This window comes from Herpailurus yagouaroundi, unplaced genomic scaffold (assembly GCF_014898765.1).
Source record: "Herpailurus yagouaroundi ecotype Mexico unplaced genomic scaffold, PumYag 216, whole genome shotgun sequence".
Taxonomy (NCBI): Eukaryota; Metazoa; Chordata; class Mammalia; order Carnivora; family Felidae; genus Herpailurus; species Herpailurus yagouaroundi.
The window spans coordinates 5,718,785-5,727,910 of record NW_024412447.1 but is presented as its reverse complement, the minus strand read 5'-3'; the positions used below and the strand labels follow the sequence as shown (position 1 = coordinate 5,727,910).

General features: G+C 45.1%; 1 long non-coding RNA gene across 1 annotated transcript in view; it reads left to right on the top strand.

The window, feature by feature from the left end:
- The first annotated feature begins 876 nt into the window (after nt 1–876).
- Nucleotides 877–9,126, top strand: part of LOC121017581 (uncharacterized) — a 32,107-nt gene continuing 23,857 nt past the window's right edge. The window contains exon 1 of the long non-coding RNA XR_005784821.1: nt 877–1,638. This is a non-coding gene — a long non-coding RNA (uncharacterized LOC121017581). The remainder of the gene's footprint in view (nt 1,639–9,126) is intronic.

The following is a 9,126-nucleotide window of genomic DNA, read 5'->3' as shown; positions in this document are numbered from 1 at the left end:
TCGGGGCGCGCGGCGGAGGCGCCTCCGCGGCGGGCTGCGGCCGGGCACGGCGCTCGAGGGCAGCTAGAGCGCGGGAGCCGGTGGAACCGTCCGCCTAACACACCGCGCTCGCTCCGCCCGGCGCAGCGTTCTGCTCTTACCCGGCCCGCGCGCCCTTTCTTAAGCTGGGGGGGGGGGGGGGGGGAGGGGGGTGGGAGAAGGCCCCGGCGCGTGGGGCGCAGCGCCGCGAGCTCTGATTGGCCCGGCTGGGCGCACGTCAGCGAGGGGGCGGGGCGGGGGCGCCTTCTCGCGCCTGGCGGGCGGGCCTGTGGGGCCGAGCCGGGGGCGCGAGCGCGGGGTCCCGGGGCCCCCAGCAAGGAAGAACTGAGGGAAAAGGGGGGAAAAACACTCTCGAGTGCCTTCGCGAGCCTTGGCCGGCGTGTCCAGGCGCCCCGAGGACCCACCCGAGGACGCAGGCGTCGCGGGCTGAAGAGAAGCCGGGAGCTTCCCCGGGGCGCCTTCTGGGCTTCCGGCGCGGCGCGAGGCCTCGCTCAGCGGCCACCGCCGCCCCTGTGGGGAGGGACCCCCCGCCCCCCAAGTGAGGACAGTGAGGAGGAGCCCCAGGAGGAACTCGAACCTAAGGCTGCCGTCGAGAGACCCCTCCTCCCCCGCGGGCCTCGTGGGCTTCCCGGTGCGGGCCGCCGCGCCCGCGTCACCCGAAGGCGGGAAGGAGACGCACGACGGTCGCCCCCGTGCACGTCCACCCTCCCGGTCCCCACTCCCACCCGCCGCCTGCGGAAGACTTCTCAGGTCCGCGGGCACCGGAAACGCGCGCCGGATGCCGACTGCGCGGAGGGGGCGCCCGCACACCCTCGCGCGCGCGCGCGGCCCCCACCGGGGGGCTCGGCGCGGGGGCCGGAGTCACGAGGCCGCCCGCAGAGACGTCGCGTGCGGGCCTGGCGACAGCCCAGCAGGTGGTGTGACCTTACTCAGCGAGGCCTGGGCTCCTTGGCTTCGTCGAGCGCGGCCACGGAGATGGCACCGCGTAGTATACCGGGGCCCCACCCTTGCGAGCGGGCTGCCCGTAGATCCACTTTCCCAATTTGACGCCGCTGTCCGCTCATTCTTGGAGAGAACAGCTTTGGACAGAAACCCCAAAAGGCAGGAGCAAATTTGTTTGAAAATCTTGGCTGTGGCGTGCAAACAAGTTCAGAGGGATTTTTGAGGCACAGCTACAGACTGAGCTGGTTTACTGCACATTATAAATGGAAACTTTTTTTTTCCTCCGTGTTTTTAAGAAATCCTGTTGCAAGGTCATTAATCACATTATCCATTATACCAGAAACAAATGGATTTGTCACTTGTGCACAGAAGCTGAGGTTGATGCTGAAAACAAATTGTATCAAAATAAATGAAATTATTATGATAATATAAAACAGACCGCAGTGATTAATCTCCAGAAACCAAATTTTGACCTGCTTTGCACTTCAAACAATAGCTTCTGTTATGTAAATAGTCGTGGGGTTTTCAAGGACAATGTTACTAAATTACGAGGAAAGTTCTATTCGTGGAAATCTCTTCATGGATAAACATTAGAGCCAGCAAATCTGTTCTCCACAACACCCAAAGCAGAGGACAATGGAAGTGATGATGGCTCAGGTAAGAATATAAGTTTGTAAAAAAGGTATGAGGTGGGGAGGAGGGAGACTGGGTAATGGGCTTATGCTGCTGCTGGTAGGGGTCACTAGGAGGCATCAGCTTCACCTAGTAAGCATGACCTTGAACGGGCTCATTCCTTCTACATCCTTACTTAACCTCCTTGAAAACCCCCAAAGTTCCAGCGAGCCCACATATACACAGGCTGCAGTAATGAAGGCAGTCAGGTTGCAAAACATGTTAAAAAATGTTACGTTTTAGATGATGCCATAAAGGCACCAAATCCAGACATGTTCAGAATGATCCAGGTAAGGATTTCGCTCTTCAGTTTTCACTCCATAGGTTTGATGATTTTTCCTGAGACCAAAGTGGATCTTAATTGGATGTCAAAATAGAGTAATTAGCCTATATTGTTCCCGTACATCCATTCTTGACGCACACCGATGACATTTACGTTCGCAAGTACTTGAAATGGATGCTTGGTCCTTTAATAATTAAATAAAGTCAAGTGTATTTCCAGAATCCTAATTTTCTCATGAACAAAGAAAGCAGTGTGTAAGAAGTCATAAAAATAACAAAGCATATATCCGAAAATAATTACTCTTAAAGTTCTCAAAAGAGATTCCAGTACGGGAAATTGTCAGTGAAATTGCCAAAGCCCGGAGAGAGAGACCCAGGCATTTAAGATGTTATTTCCTTTGGAGGCAGTATAATTAGAGGGCTTAGTTCACAGGGTATATGCTATTTAGGGTTTGACTTTGGCTTGCTGGTGCAGCAGAGTCTGCTGGCTTAGGAACAGGGGAACTGAGTCCTCATGCCCACTCTGTCACTAGCTGAGTGGTTTGGGGCAAGTCATTCCTCTTCCCTGGACCTCAGTTTGCTGTGTATCAGGTAAGGGGCTTAGACTAGACTCTTCCAAAGACCCTTCTGGGGTCTGATAGTTTGGAAAAGAATCACTGTTCGGTGTGACGAACGTTCCGGAGCCTTGTCCTTTCTGTTTGTGTTACGAACCACCTGTAGCCCAGGAGGAGTATGGGAAGGCGGGGTGTTTGCGTATCCGGCGGATAAACCTTCACACAAAGATGTGCCGTAGCTGTGGTTGAGACCTGCTCTCGGCAACGTGAAAGCTTGCCCTTGGTTTACTCACGGCACAATACTGTCTACCTGCAGGATCCCACACATGTGACTCATGCTGTCCATAAGGATGGTTATGCGAGTGGCTGAGACCAGGGCCCACAGATTTTCCTCCACTTGAAAAGTCGTGCCGATCCTGCCGCAGTGAATCAGCTCCACCTAATCTCTTCGTGTAACTGATGCTGCAGCATAGTAACCACCCACTCATTCACTATGTCTCCTGGCTCCCAGGTCAGCTGAGAGCCCAGTATGGACTTAAACCGTGTGCTGGAAATCCTGATGAGCTCATTCCGCCTCCATTTTATTGCCCCATCTGTTTGCTTCCCTTGTTCTTCTCACATGCATTTTTATCTTGGTCTTCTGGGAAATGTGCTAATTTCCACCACGGTGTCAGAGGATCCCATCTTATACTTTTCTTACATTTCCTCTTCTCTTTCTCGGTGCCACTTGGGAAGTCAGGAATGGGGGTGTGAGCTCAATAACAGAATCCAAGGACAGCTTTCTGTGAACATGACTCAGGAACTGTCCTCCCTACTGAATTTCAGTTGGGAGGGGAACTAAGAGCGTGTGTGATGTTTTGGGATGTTTTTGTTTTGTTTAATTTTTTTTCGATCGGACTCAGTGCAGATACAACAGAATTTGAAGGCTTTTATGCTTCAAATGCTAAGACCTTTTCAAGAGTGAATTTTTCACTAGACTGAACTGCATGGTAAAGTAGAACATGCTTGAGCTTTGGAGTCTTGTTTCAGCTCTTGTTTCGATCCTAGTTTTATAACTTGCCATTTGACCTTGAAAGGATAGTTTAACCTCCCTGAGCCTCATTTTTCTTATCTCTAACACCAAAGCTAAATTTACTGCAAAGTCTTATTGTCAGGCTTGAGTAAGATAATGTACATGAACATGTAGGGCATATAACAGGTGCACAAAAGATGCTAACTGTCCTTTTTTTTTCTCCTTTTCTCCACCGAATTTGGAGCTGAGTTATATGTTCTTTCAAAAACAACTTAAATTTTTACCCCTTTATTTTCTACAATATCCATTTGGAATTAAAACAAGAATTCTTGAGAAAGAACAGGCCAACCTCTCTGGAGGAAAGAAAGGCAAGGGATGAGAACTCCAGGAAAATTTACTGGTGTCTCAACAAGAGAAAGTTATCCTATCCTCGTGTGTGTGTGTGTGTGTGTGTGTGTGTGTGTGTGTGTGTGTTAAAACGAAGCATTGTTTTTTAACTTTAATCGCAAGATTCAATCGAACTACTTCACACCTACACTAACTTCAAATATATTACGAAACTATGTGCTTGAACCCAACTAAAAGTTTTATAGTACTTAACATTTCAGTGATTCTGAGTTTGTATTGCTATAGGATCCTGATAGATTAAAAGCCCCCAGATAAAGCAAATGTTCTTTCTTCAGTGCATCTGGGTTCTTCTTGAATAACATTTCTGGTTTGATTTTGTGATATGAGACATTGAGTTTCAGAAAATGCCCTTGTACAAGTATATGATCACACATGGCTGGAAAGCCATGATTTGGGGATTGATTGTTAATACTACCCAATAGACTTCAACAAACAAGAAAGGCTTCTGGGGGCACCCCCTGATTTTAGGCAATAGGACAAGTTGCTGGATAAACTAGAGACACTATCTTAGCTTAGTTTTTAAAAGTAAAGGACTGGGGATGGGAGGAGGCTGGAGGAAGGTTTCCTTGAAGCAGATACTTGAAGAATATGGTCTGAATTATTTTGTATTAGGAAACACTTAGAGCCTCACTTTTACACAAGTTACAAGTATTGAAATTGGCATATACCCGATAAAAATCGGTAGCTCAGTATCTCCGTAGAGTTTAGGTCCATAGTTAGCTTACTTGAATCTTTGGAAATGATAGTCAGGAGAGATTTTATAGAATTTTGAAGACTGAGAAACAGCTCAAGAGAGGTTAAGAGGTCATACAGCAGCTTAACAGCAAGGCCAAGCTGGAACTCAGGGTCTCTGGTTCCCAGTCAAGGGCTCTTTTCTCTGTCCCACTCCCTAACTTACTCATTAACCCTTTAAAATGCTTGGCTTCCTCAAAAACGGCTTTCTTAAAAATCAGTAATTTGCCACACCAGATCCAAAGACCACTTTCTGTAATTCTCCTAGAACTCATTACAGCATTCAACATTGTTAGCTAAGTCTTTTTTTATTATTATTATTAAAACTTGTCCACAACAAACAAGCAAACAAACAAAACTTTTCCATTGTTAGTTTCTTTTTTTTTTTTTTAATTTTTTTTCAACGTTTTTTATTTTATTTTTGGGACAGAGAGAGGCAGAGCATGAACAGGGGAGGGGCAGAGAGAGAGGGAGACACAGAATTGGAAGCAGGCTCCAGGCTCCGAGCCATCAGCCCAGAGCCCGACACGGGGCTCGAACTCACGGACCGCGAGATCGTGACCTGGCTGAGGTTGGACGCTCAACCGACTGCGCCACCCAGGCGCCCTGTTAGTTTCTATAATAGCGTATTCTTCTGGCTTTCTTCCTTGCTCTTAGAGCATTTTTGTTTGTTTGTTTGTTCCCTGGGTCTTTTTTCAGTAAATGTGTCCAAAGTTGAGTTGTCTTATCTCTCTCCTTTCTCTCACAGTGCTCTCTACCTTAACAAGTTTTATGCTTTTAGCAATGATCTCTACATTAGTGACTCTGCCCCTGATCTACACAGAGCTCGGGAACATCATAAACCAATTGCATGCTGGACATGTCAATGATACACCACCTCCACTTCTAACTCAACATGTTCTCAACAAAATTCATTGTTCTTTTCTTCATTTCTCTTTCCTTCCTCCTGTATTCCCTACTGCGATGTGTTAATGCTTTCCAAGTCCTCCAAATTGAACACTTTGGAGTTATCAGTGTCTCCTCTCCCGCCCTCCAGGTTCGTTCAAATTCTCACCAGTTTCTGAGTTCCAGTTGTACTTTTACAATCTGTCAACTCTCCATTCACTGCCACAACCTCATTACTTCTGTTCTAAACTATACAACTGCTTCCTAACTGGATTCTCTAACTCCACCGTCTCCATTTCAGCATACATGCTGTTCCCAGGTCAGTTTCCTGAAAGCATATAATTTCTCAGAAACCTCCCGTGTGTCCCGATGCAAATTTGTAAACTCTTTGGTCTCCATTATGTGCCCCCCCCCCAGTTTCCTATTTAACCCCATTTTATAAAATATTCCTTGATCACTTCCCTGTAATCAAAGGAAACTATTTGATGCTTTTCACACATGATCCATACTTTCCTTCCTTCAGATTTGGAGTCCGTGTTGTTTCCTATGTCTGGAATGACCTTTCTGCCAATTCTAGAGCCACATAAGCCATTCATCCGTCACAGCTCTCCACACACCTTACCTTCTTCCCAAAGTTTACCCTGATTTTGCTCACTCCAAAGTGACACTGTAAAGGACAGTAGTTTATCGTTGCATTCTTTATTTTCCTTACTACTTTCAGCTTGTAATATAGCTGTCTTCTCCACTGGACTACAAGCTCCTTAAGGGCAACATCTAGGTCTGATGTACATTCTCCTTTCAATAAATATCTCGTTAGATGTGCACAACAGTGATATGATAGTACTTTGAGAGAGAAACAAGATTTTGTTCAATGTATGATTTGTTCGGTGGTTTGGCAGGAGGAAAGTCACTATGTTAGATTGGCAAGGGACTTTTTCATGGAAAAGTTGGGAATTAGCCCTTTAAAACGATAGTGGAAGGTATACTTGATAGGAATGTTGGGTATCCGAAGGAGCAGGCAAGAGAAGAAAAAGTTGAAGCCCTTGGAGGAAAACAAGATATGCAGTTAGCAATCTCTGACTTTTAGTCCTCTGTTCCAAATCTGTTGTTTCCAAGGATACCTTAGGATAAATTTATCTCATTTCCAGTAGGTGTCACTCGCCTAGTCTGCGTAAGGAAAGACAGGGTCATTATTTTGGCCAGGTGACCATAGTAAGCTACTTGCAAGAATGAACAAAGTGTAAGTAGTAACAATGTTCAGTTTTAATTGAGCAAAGGAAAGTGGGAATTTGTGTCTGAAATGTCTACACATTCCAGACTTTCTGAAATTCTCCCAGATGGATACCCAGATGGAAGTGTTACAGAAATGGTGGAGGAAGGGTTAGCATTTTTTCCTGCTTGTTCTATAACACCACTTGGCAGGGGTTAAGGTGAAATTTAAAAGAATGAACCTCTCTCCCAGCACTATCAGAGGTTCCGAGCCCTCAGAGCAGTTGGTAATAGAGGGTTAGCGCCAAAACAAGTTCTCCATAATAGGAGATGTTTATTCTCAACATATTACGTTCGGAGTTTCCTTGAGCTCTGAGCTGAAATTCTTATTGGATCTTTCATCTCAGCTGAATTATTTATTCCCCGTGGAATCTTGATGTTCATACCTGGAACAGCCTCTCTCTGGCTGAATGAAAGGTGCAAAGAGAGTGCATGTTTTAGATTGCTAATCAGAGAGGAATTGCACTGCTCCCAGCCTCCATCAGGGAATATGTTCATCTATGTTCCACATGTCCCATTGCCTTCTCCACTCAGCCCTGGACCACATGAAGCGAATTAAACCCTTCATGTACGTGGCTGCTTTTGTTGAAGAGGTGGCAGCTTCCAACCAGACTCTTTCTGCTTCTGCTTTGTGATTCAGCCTAGCTAATGAACAGCCCATCTGAGTGGAAGAGGGGAAAGGACATTTCTCTTAAATGCAAGCAACCTAAATAAATACGTTCTCCTATTAAGATTTTCCTTCCTCTTCAGCAAGAGCCAGTTAAATGATCCTTGTTCCACTGCCCAACCCACGTGCATCCCAGTTGGAATTCATTACAAAATATTTAAAAACTCTTAAAATGAAGGAAAAAAATCTTTGGTGGAAAGAGACACTGTGTTATGATTGGTTTTTTAAGTCTAGCTTCCTGAAAACTACACAAGATAGTAAAGGGTTATGAGAACAAAGGCATAATGCTGTATTGCAGCCTTGAGTCTTTGGGTTTGACAGATAAGGTCAATTTAATGCCAAAAGGAAAAGAAAAAAAAAAGAACCTCTCGTGGCATATGAAAGCAAAAAGAATCAGAGTCAATGTGTAGCACTTTAGGTCAAAGCTTAGACTCCAGTCTCTTTATTGTGTTTCATATTTTTCTTTGCTATTTTGGCACAAAAAAGAATTCTCTCACTTTCCAAACGCTGTAACAAAATAAATATGCATTGAGTATGCTACTTGAAACTGTGGCTAATGTTTTGATGTTTAGTGTTTATTTTTAAACAAGTAAGCAGTATCATGAGTCCTGGTTTGAAAAGCACCTAAGCCACGTAGTATAAAGAATGTATGTGTTTGCTAGGTGTCATGGCGGGTGGGTAGTAAGGTAGGGACATTGCCATTTCCTTTGCAGTTGAAATCGATGTAAATCCTCCAATTACTACATAAATGTAATTCACAGTGCTTTGAGTCTTGCTGAAGATCATGCTCACAGAGTAAACTGGCCAGGGAGTATTATCTCAACTGGATAATGATAAGGGATAAATACTTTCTTTTTATTAACTTCTGTGTCTCTGGCTTAGACTAGTGCCTGGCACGTTGTAAAAGCTCAATATTCGTTGTGAAAGGTGTGTTGTGATAGAGGAGCTGTATGCTTCCCAAAACATCATTCCCGTGAATATGCGGTATACTGATTTAGAGTAAAAGATGCATTCCTAACTTCTTGATCTAGAAGGTTTATTGATAGCTTAATTTGCTTCTGAAAACTACAGGAAAGACTACTACTATGTTGCAATTGTAATTATACATTAGAGATGTGTAAGTCCAGGAAAAGCAATAGAGACAGAAGCCCTCCTAATTTTGACTGCCTCTTGGGGAATTAGAGAATGGAATAACAGCCTCACTCCAGAGAATAAAAACCTTAAAAGGGCATCCTTTGAGGAGAAGGAGCAGAAAACAGAGAACAGGCCTGAAAAGGCTTTTCCACTAGGATACATAAGCCTCAACTATTCTCTCTACATCATTGCAATTAACACTCCTTATGGAGCCTCAGTCACCATCCAAGCCACACAGACACACGTGTAACGGACGTTGTGAATGGAACTTTGGAAATGCAAAGCAAAAGAATGAGAACATTTACCTCCAGCACTGCTTATATCCTGGTTGCCATAATTCTCAAGCTATAAGCACGACACCTGGGGAATCTTTGAGTTGGCCTGGATTGAACAGGAGTTATTTCTGTGATGCCTCCTACTCACGTGGGCCACTGTTGACAACCGGGAGGTACAAAGGGCTTGTTAGTTTTCCCAGGCCCAAATTAAAAGTGACCCCACTGAAGTTTTGTTGACTCATCAATCATCCTTAT